Source organism: Haliotis rubra, unplaced genomic scaffold (assembly GCF_003918875.1).
Source record: "Haliotis rubra isolate DU_JTF1 unplaced genomic scaffold, ASM391887v1 Scf21, whole genome shotgun sequence".
Taxonomy (NCBI): Eukaryota; Metazoa; Mollusca; class Gastropoda; order Lepetellida; family Haliotidae; genus Haliotis; species Haliotis rubra.
Window position 1 is genome coordinate 3,425,439 of NW_025766114.1, and position 9,588 is coordinate 3,435,026.

General features: G+C 36.0%; 1 protein-coding gene across 3 annotated transcripts in view; it reads right to left on the reverse strand.

Moving 5' to 3' along the window:
- LOC124276565 (tyrosine-protein phosphatase 99A-like) overlaps positions 1 to 8,183 on the reverse strand; it is a 95,788-nt gene extending 87,605 nt beyond the window's left edge. For all 3 annotated transcript variants that reach the window (XM_046712209.1, XM_046712208.1, XM_046712206.1), the window contains exons 1-2: positions 8,080 to 8,183; positions 2,058 to 2,114 (exon numbers count right to left, since the gene is read on the reverse strand). The gene's annotated coding sequence lies outside the window, so the exon portion shown is untranslated. The remainder of the gene's footprint in view (positions 1 to 2,057; positions 2,115 to 8,079) is intronic.
- Between the last annotated feature and the right edge of the window lie 1,405 nt (positions 8,184 to 9,588).

Below are 9,588 nucleotides of genomic sequence, written 5' to 3' on the forward strand. Positions count from 1 at the left end.
AATTAAACTTAATCCATATATGCTGCTGATTTGCTACACACATGGAGCGACAATGCTCTTTCTACTTCCTTCACACCCTGATAAAACTGCTACAATGAAATATTGTCAAGTTCTGGATGAATGCATTTATACCACCTGTTCCAAACTGAAATAACCGATAGACAGACTAATCTAATCAAGGAAATTGGTCTTAAACGTGATGAAGACATATTATCAGTTTTTCGCATCCCGGGTGACATAAGGATATACTAACACGCCTCAATTCCCAGATCTTTCCAACCTTTTCATGACATAAACGTATCCATTCCTCGGAACAGGAATCGGATTTCAAGAATTAGGCATAACAATTTCATTTCAGTTTTGCCCAGATAGAAAATATGCCACACCAAAATAAATAAAATTAAATGCTGAAGCAACACTGAGAGCAGGCGTGTCCAGAAACTATCCCACATCCATGTGATCAGAGCGATGCAGTGTTAGATTTGAGGAACTTGATGTGAAATGAGAACCCAGTTGCACAAGACAAAACCAGGTTGCTCTGTAGTCAATCAAACTTATCGAAGTAGAAATCTAGGCTGCACTGTTGCTCCCGTCACCTTAATCAACTGTGTATTGCTGTAAAACTTATCTGATAAATGTACACATAATCTTAAGACCCTAAACTCGAGGAAGTCAAGTCCATGAAACCATGACAGACTGTAAATACTAGAGACTAGTATGCAGTATAGTGAGTGAGTCAGTTTAGTTTTACGCCACACTCAGCAATATTCCAGCTATATGGTGGAGGTCTGTAAATAATCAAGTCTGGATCAGACAATCCAGTGATCAACAACATGAACATCGATCTACGCAACTGGGATACAATGACAAGTGTCAACCCAGTCAGCCAGCCTGACCACCCGATCCCGTTAGTCGCCTCTTACGACAAGCATGGGTTACTGAAGATCAATTCTAACCCGGATCTTCACGGGTAGTAATACCGGTAAGTAGTATGCAGTATAAAGGCATGTATTCAAAGATCATCCTTGTGTGGGCATGTAAAGTTAGATACAAATCTGAAAATCTTCGACATGCAGTTGTTTCATGTAGACATAATATTAGGTTGCATTTTACAATATCAGGTTGCACTTTCGCATGTTCAAAAAAGCTTAACAAGCCCTGCAATGCAAAAAACATTCTCAGTATGATGTTTTACTGTTGACGAAAGGCCAGCAAGTTCAGTACACTAAGCAGTGATAGACACGAGCCACCTGGCCCTTGTCTTCTTTTCACAAAGTGATCCTAGCATTAAGTCAATGGATACAAGAACGCCCATCCATATGGATAAACATGGTGTAACTGTGTACATAGTTAATATTCCAGATGAATAACAGCAACCTATGAACAACTAAGTCAAGGTCAAGAAAACCAATGGTTGAAAACATGAACCATTCCACCATCAGGATATGATGACACTCAGCCATGACACATTGTACCGGGGACCTCATCAGCCCTTACATCCATGAAGATCCAGGTTACAATTAGTATTCAGTAACCCATGATTGTTGTAAGAGTGAGTGAGTGAGTATGGTTTACGCCGCTTTTAGCAATTTTAGCAATATTCAAGCAATATCACGGCGGAGGACACCAGAAATGGGCTTCACACATTGTGCCAATGTGGGATTCGAACCCGGTCTTCGGTCGCGGACGACAATTTAACACTTTAACCACTATGCTACCCCAGCACCCCGCTTGTCGTAAGAGGCGACCAACGGGATCGGGTGGTCGGACTCGCTGACTTGGTTGACACGTCATCGTATCCCAATTAAGTACATCGATGTTCATGATGTTGATCACTGGACTGTCTGGTCCCGACTCGATTATTTACAGACCGCCGCCATATAGCTGGAATGTTGTCAAGTGTGGTGTTAAACTAAACTCACCCACTCTTCAGCCATTAAAGTTAAATTTCCCCAGCAGTGTCATTTCTAGAGCAAGTCCCTTGCTCCTGATATTGTCCTGATTACAAGTGCATTGTTCAATCAGTAACCAGTGTACAGACGTAAGGAAAGACTTACCTATAAGTGATACAATGACCAGTACAATCATCCTGACTAGACTGGTCTCTTCCTTTGCTGAAACATCAACCAAAAATACATTATGAATACTTGTAAACAAACAGGGTCCACAAAGCGTTCGTAAAGTTACGACCTGTTGTAACTCTATTAGGGATGTCACGATACATGAAGTTTCATGAATTGATACCCATCACGATTCGACACGCATCACGATACCCATGTCACGATTCGACACGTATCACAATACCTATGTCACGATTCGCATTATTGCGTGAAATTTAGTTACATTTAGTTACATTTTGAACATTAATATTTTATATTTTATAACTGTCCATGAAAAGATCAACATTTTTTTCCCTCAGAAATTAAAAAAGTTCTAATTTCCCATCTTTGTGCATAAAAAATAATCATTTATAACTCTCATAACATACAAAAACATGATAAAATTGAAAAATGTAAACGATACATAAACATATTTAAACCAATACTTTCAAAACTAAATATCGATACAGTTTTGAATGTATCGAAAATTGTATCGTCTTAGAAAAAGTATTGATGCATCGGGGCATCCCTAAACTCTATGGTTAATCATAGGTTTACGAATGTTTAGCACTACGAACGTTTTGTGGATCGGAAGCCAGCACAACAACAATATACCGTTTATCTAGCCTGTATTTCAGGCATACGCACACTTATAGCTTTTAAACACGTGTCATTAAAGTTTACTCATAAACATCTCCAAAATTATCAGCAGCTCAAGAATATATGTCCATGGCCAATCAGTTTGATAACCAGGGACTTATCAAAGACTTGAAAGACTGTTCTTTAAAGTCCTTAATTTTTCAAATATGGGGTATTTAAATATTCCATTCAATGAAAAACTTAACATCAAAGGCATCTTCCAGTTTATTGGTCTTGTTATCAGTGAAACGCAAGTCGCCTCTATATAACCAATAACATTACATATCGCTATAACAACATATCTTTAATTTTTCATTCCAATTTGGAACTTTTTACTGACATTTGCTTCAGTTTAGGGGCCAAATATTGACCTCAGGCAGGTCTAAATAAATCTCTGTTACCCCAAAATAGCCTTCACATTAAAAAACAATGAAGTCTTCACAAAATCAATGTTAACCTGTGAAAACCTGTCCCTACTCCATGTACATGGCTCTACAATGACAACAAATTTTAAAATCCTGCTCACAATATTTTAAAATCATACTGCATCCAAAATATTTCAACATATTTCCAAGTTTAATTACAAAACTACATATACCGGTATATTCTTTGGTCTGAATCTAAGAGGTGACCAACAGCATTGGGGAGTCTGGATCCTTTCCCAATTGCGTAGATTGATGCTCATGCTGTTGATCACTGGATTGTCTGGTCCAGCCTCGATTATTTACAGACTGCCGCCGTATAGCTGGAATATTGCTGAGTGTGGCATTAAACAGCAAACCAACCAACCACCTTAACTGTCTACTCAATACTGAGTCTATCCATGTAACAGAACCTGTAGTTCTGGTTTTCTGATGGATCTTTAACAACCACTGATTCTGTCATTAGCCTCGAGCCTGCTGAATTTCTCACACACATCATAGCCAGTGTTGAGTTATTTCAACGTAAGGTTCTGTGAAGAGGTTTTTGATTGCTTACACCTGAGACCTCCCTAAACAAAAGACAAAAGAAAAACTATTTTACATAATTATTCCTCATAGCATATACATACTAACATGTAACTTTAGCCTGATAAATTCAAACATGCAGAGATTAAGACCAAAGCAAACATAAGCCCCTTTAATTACGTGACTGAAGTAGAATGTGTTTCACACGGACAGTAATGCAATGAACATTAAAGGAGTCACTATATTAAAACACTTCAGTAAGAATCAAAAACAGGTGGCAGAACACCTTTCATGTGACACATTATTGATTTTATTAAATGCTTTCAGAGTTGTAAATGGCTCAGCCATGTGAAATCTATATGTAGCATGGATAACATACGGACCAATTTTAGAACTTCAGATGTACTGGACCATTGAATGTATAATATTTGGGGTTCCTGAGATTTGAATCTGTTAACATAAGTTACAAGATTTGTTGACTCTCATCTGTTAGCACTGTTGAAATGGAAATTCCTACCACACATTTAAGCTGTTTTAACCTGAAAGTTCATAATGTATCAATTATCAAACAGAAACAGGTCCATTCGTCTAATATAACTAGTCAGAGGTGATTTTGGACAAGTGGCTAGAGACAAGTAAGGGAAAACAACTAGTTCCTCTATAGCTTTACTTGTCTCAGACCTGCAACCTTGTATGTGCCATTCTACAAAAGTACCATGTACAAGCCCAATACAATAACATTTACACCATACACAATACATCATTAACCAGATATTAAAAACATCATATTTGATTGATGCTCAAATGACAAAAACGTAAACCAAACCAGCTCAACATACTCAAAAACATCAGTCCTTTGCATAAGGCTGAAAGGCATGGCCAGTGGTTGAAAGAGATTTTCAAAAGACATAAGTTCATCCAGGATTAAAAAAAGCATGGGAATTCATTTTTCATTTAAAAAAACAAAACAGCATTTCTCATATCCAACGACTACATGAAACTGCAGAGTCAGCCAGACTTGTCATAATCCCCATCCCACGCCTAAATAGCAGCCTTTGAGTAGGTGTATATAGATCCCTGTAACACTCCAAGCTGTCACTACTAATACCTTAACTGCTGCGTTCAACTAGCATTTTGTCCATATAAACTGCGAGAGGCCAAGTGTATCAGCACATAGATGACAGTCTTGTGAACTCAATACTGGATAAACCGGTTGCATAATGTGTATTACCCAATTAACATAAGCTAGGCAGGTGATTGGCATGTTGCACAGTTGTAAATTGCAAAGAATTCAGATCAATTACTTTTACAATCACTGCCATGTCTGCTGTTATCACACCGCACACAAAACTTTGAGAGAGACTTAAGCACATTGTAACCAAAACTGTGTATGGAATGTCAGAAATTGAAAACAATCATAAGTGTCTTCTGAAGCATTCTTAATCATGATAAATATATGTAGATTCTAACTGTATATCCTTCAAAAATGAAACATACAACTTTATGGATAACACTGACAACTTCTTAGATTCTTTCACCATTATCAAGGCAAAAGTAACTACAACCAAGTGATGAGAAATATATATACATGGTACGTTATGACAAACAGCTGACTAACATTAACAACGGCATGTAATAGAATAACAAGTGGTACATTATTATGAGAGGCCAGTGGGAGGCTAAGAACTACAACTATGCTATCCCTAAAGTTGTATGCTTGTATGAAGAAAGTAATAGTTCATGTTTGTTTTTATATGGAATATTGTTAGATGGTATTTATGTCAAAATGAATAAATGTTGAAACTGAACTATGTTCTTCATGTTATTTTTATTTTGGGGTGGGAATTGTCCGGGTGGGAATTGTCCTGGGTGGGAATTGTCCTAGACCCCTTCATTTTGGACTCACCGACTTGTATTGTATATTATTCATATAGTAACATTTGGTATATGTATGAATGTGTGTGTATACATCTGTCTGGTTAAAATTAGCAATAACAAAAATAACACAACTGTGTAGCACAGTGTTTCGGAATTTACTTATATTCTTACCCTACAGTATATTCAAGAATGATTACAAATGATTTCATATGTCTAGTAATCACAGTAGTAAGCACCCTGCTCAAATAAGCACTGTGTACACATAAGCTCCTGCTAACCAATATTTGACACAATTTGTAAGTAATGCCCATAATCCCTCACACCCTTGTGAGCCTCCACATGACCGATCTATATTTTCTGGCCTATATTGCAGCATCTTTATACCAAGAAAGCTACACCATTTCTATTTTGTTTCACAGACATCAGAACAATGTCGCTTCTCTTCTACTGAATAAAACAATACCCTCGGTGACATTATTGTGGGGTCTGGCATATATTCAACTTCCAAGTCGTTGCTTAACGCCGAACTCAGCTATTTTCCAGCCATATGACGGCGGTCTGTGAATAATCTGGACCAGACAATCCAGTGATCAACAACATGAACATCGATTTATGCAATTGGGATATGATGACGTGTCAAACAAGTCAGCGAGCCTGACCACCCGATCCCGTTAGTCGCCTCTTACAAGCATGGGTTACTGAAGACCAATTCTAACCCGGATCTTCACGGGTTCAACTTCCACGAAGTCAGTTCAGCTGCATATGGCGAAACCCATTTTACACACACATTGCCTGTTGCTAGTTGTGTATTACACATGCATGGCCTAAACAACTGGTTGTGTTCAGGCAGATGGTTGGTTCATACAAGCATCCAAGCAGCATGACTCAAATGTTTTTCATTGTCAACATAGATAGACCTGCACTTTGTTGGCATATGACCGTGAATGATACGCGTAGGTGACCCTTCAATAATGATGGTGAGTATATATTTTAATATGTAATACAGCTAGGATGAGTAAAACTGTACTGCCTAGTTATGTAATGACTATTACTTTTATGAATCTAACCAGGCATCAACTCGAGGCCTTAAGATTTGGGTACGATTTGTAACTCATAAAGTTATATACCACAACCCTTGCAAAAATGGCTTAGACACATGTATACAACGATATGATCAGTTTAAACTGACTTGATGAGCAATAATTTTAAACAAACATATAAAGGAATGTGAGTATAGTCTTGAAGAAACATGAGCATTAGCAACTTGTAATGTACCCACAGAATATATTGTCATTGTAATTTAACAATATATCACATTACCAACCATGGGTCTAGGTATGCCTGTGGGCACCCACCAAGCTGAGATAACCATACCTGCCCTATTGTGATGGTTCAATAAGTGCCCCTATACCAATTTTTTTAATAGACAGAGGCACTCAAATAAGCCGATAAAGTTTCTTTGCCAATTTGGACATGGATATTTTTATTGAATAAATATGATTAAACCTATTTTTTTTATAATCACCATCATCCATGATTTTTTCATACATCAAATAAAGTACATTTTAAAGGCAAAGATATAAATTCTAACTAACATGACTTAACAGAATAACCTTGGGAACCTCTCATGGTTTCAATAATAAATGAAGCAATGAAAATGTTTAAAAAAAGCATAAACAAAATATTTTAGGCATCATCATGATCATATATCTCTGAGCAGAGGATATAGTGAACTTGTGAGCATTGTAACTATCATTATATTGACAAAGAAAATGTTCAAAATGAATAAGGGACACTGCTCAGTTGAAAATATTAAACACTTACAAGAAGAAAGTTTTAAAATGACAAAATTACCATAAGTAGGGCTTATTCATATATATTTTTCATGTTTTTAGAACATTATCAGATGGCAAAAAATAACAATGGTCAAACATATTACCATTTAGTCAGAATTCATCTTATGAAGATGTACAACAAACCCACCTTCAAAATGGAAATGTCTTAGTATCTCAAACATGCATCAGGAATAGACTATAAGAAACGTAACCTGATGTATCAGAAACTATTCTGGGTATTTGAACTTCATACAAAGTCGCGTTTCAATTGAAAAGATACGTAGTACGTGCCTGTATATATACACGTGCTCAGGAAGGAAATAAACAATGAAAGATACAACAGACACATGTCAGTTGTCAGTTGAACGTCAAGCCATCTGGTGTAAATGTCGGTTTCTGTTCGACCCAAATCTAACGTAAATATTTCAGCACAAGGGAATGCATATATACTAGGTAACGAAGAACCTGAAATATACTGCCTACAGAGAATCACTGCAGCTGAAATACTGCACGATCTTCAAAATACATAGCTGACATTCACAGATAAAAATGATTATGTGAACGAAGAGAGCACCAATTTACCGTTACCATTGAAAAATTCTGACCCCGATTACGCTTGAGTCGCGAATTCATTAGAACATATGGATTATGAAAGGTTTTACTTTCAAGGTGTGTACTTACAAGAGGGATATTATCAGTATTTCTTCTATAATTACATCACTATCATGTTATCAATTTCATTCACATATATTCGTCCGGATCCGCCATCTTCCTCAGCTTCAACACTTCCGGTCACGTGAGTACCCGGTGCCCTTTGTCAATGCTGCGCCTTTCATTCCCATAGACTGATACAACGTTGTAGATGTTCAAATGACGGAAGTATACATACTTGTCTACGTAATAACCCAGTAACTTTATAGTGAACATTGAACAGATCTTAGACATGAAATAGATCTGATCCGTAGGGTTTGTATATCAAGTGAGCTGTTTATTTAACCATACTGTATTACATATTTAAGATTTATGACACACGCTGTTCTATGATAATGCATACACACAAAATATGACAAGAATACTGTGTTTTCAAGTTAACAATATCACTTTATTTAAGCAAAATAAACATATCAAGTTCACACCCTTAAAAGAACAAACCATAAAAAAAATCATATTTCAATTTTTAAAAATAGCACGTTTCAGCAAAAGCATTCGTGTTAGGTATTTAAATGTGTAACATAATAATTGCAATACATTAATATTTTATTCACAAAAGTTTGAGGTTTTATTTTTTTTCTAAAACTGATAAGAAAAGAGAAACTACGTCAATAAAGAGTCAGTGATTGTAAAATGCAAGGGTATCAATAACAAAACTATGATCGCCTTAAAGGCACTCATTACAACATGCAAATAAATATGCAGGAGAAGTAAGATCAATATATAGATAAAAAATAGATTAAATCGCTTTAAAAATAAATAAATACTAATCCTTTCTATTAGTTTAGTATTGCGTGTCAGGTAAATGAAAATATGCTCTTAATTGCGCTTCATGTTTTTTCATTTTGTGTTTTCTCGGACGATGTTTTAATCAGAGTAACATGGGTCTCCTAATCTGTCATAGGTGAAAATCTACACATGCTACAAAGATTAGTCGTATAGACAGGTACGTTAATTTTAATTTTACCATCATCATCATCATCCTTTATTACATATATATGACCATGATGCCAACAGTACAACATGTGTAAAACAGTATGGTAAACACATGCATATGCGCCACACTGAGAATGTACATCTTATTACAATTGATACAATTATGTGTTCAGAGATTTTTGTTTCGATCGAAGTACTAACACTTTTTTTAAGAAAGATACAAAGACTTAAGAGTCTATTCTTATCGTTTGTTCTCGTCAATTCAATAAACATTTGGACATGAGGGTAATTACGACAGTATTCAGGTAAATATGTAGCACGATACTCATTATAAAGAGGACATACTAATGTAATATGGAATTCATCTTCTAGTTCAGTCACACAGGAACTACAAAACGCAGTTTCATAGTTTTTGGAGTATCTACACGAATTAACATTAAAATAATGTACATTACAACTAAGTTTTGTCAAACATCTCCGTTAATCTTTTGAAGTAATAGATACAAGATAGTTTTCAAGAAAAAAGTAAGTCTCTATGGTTGA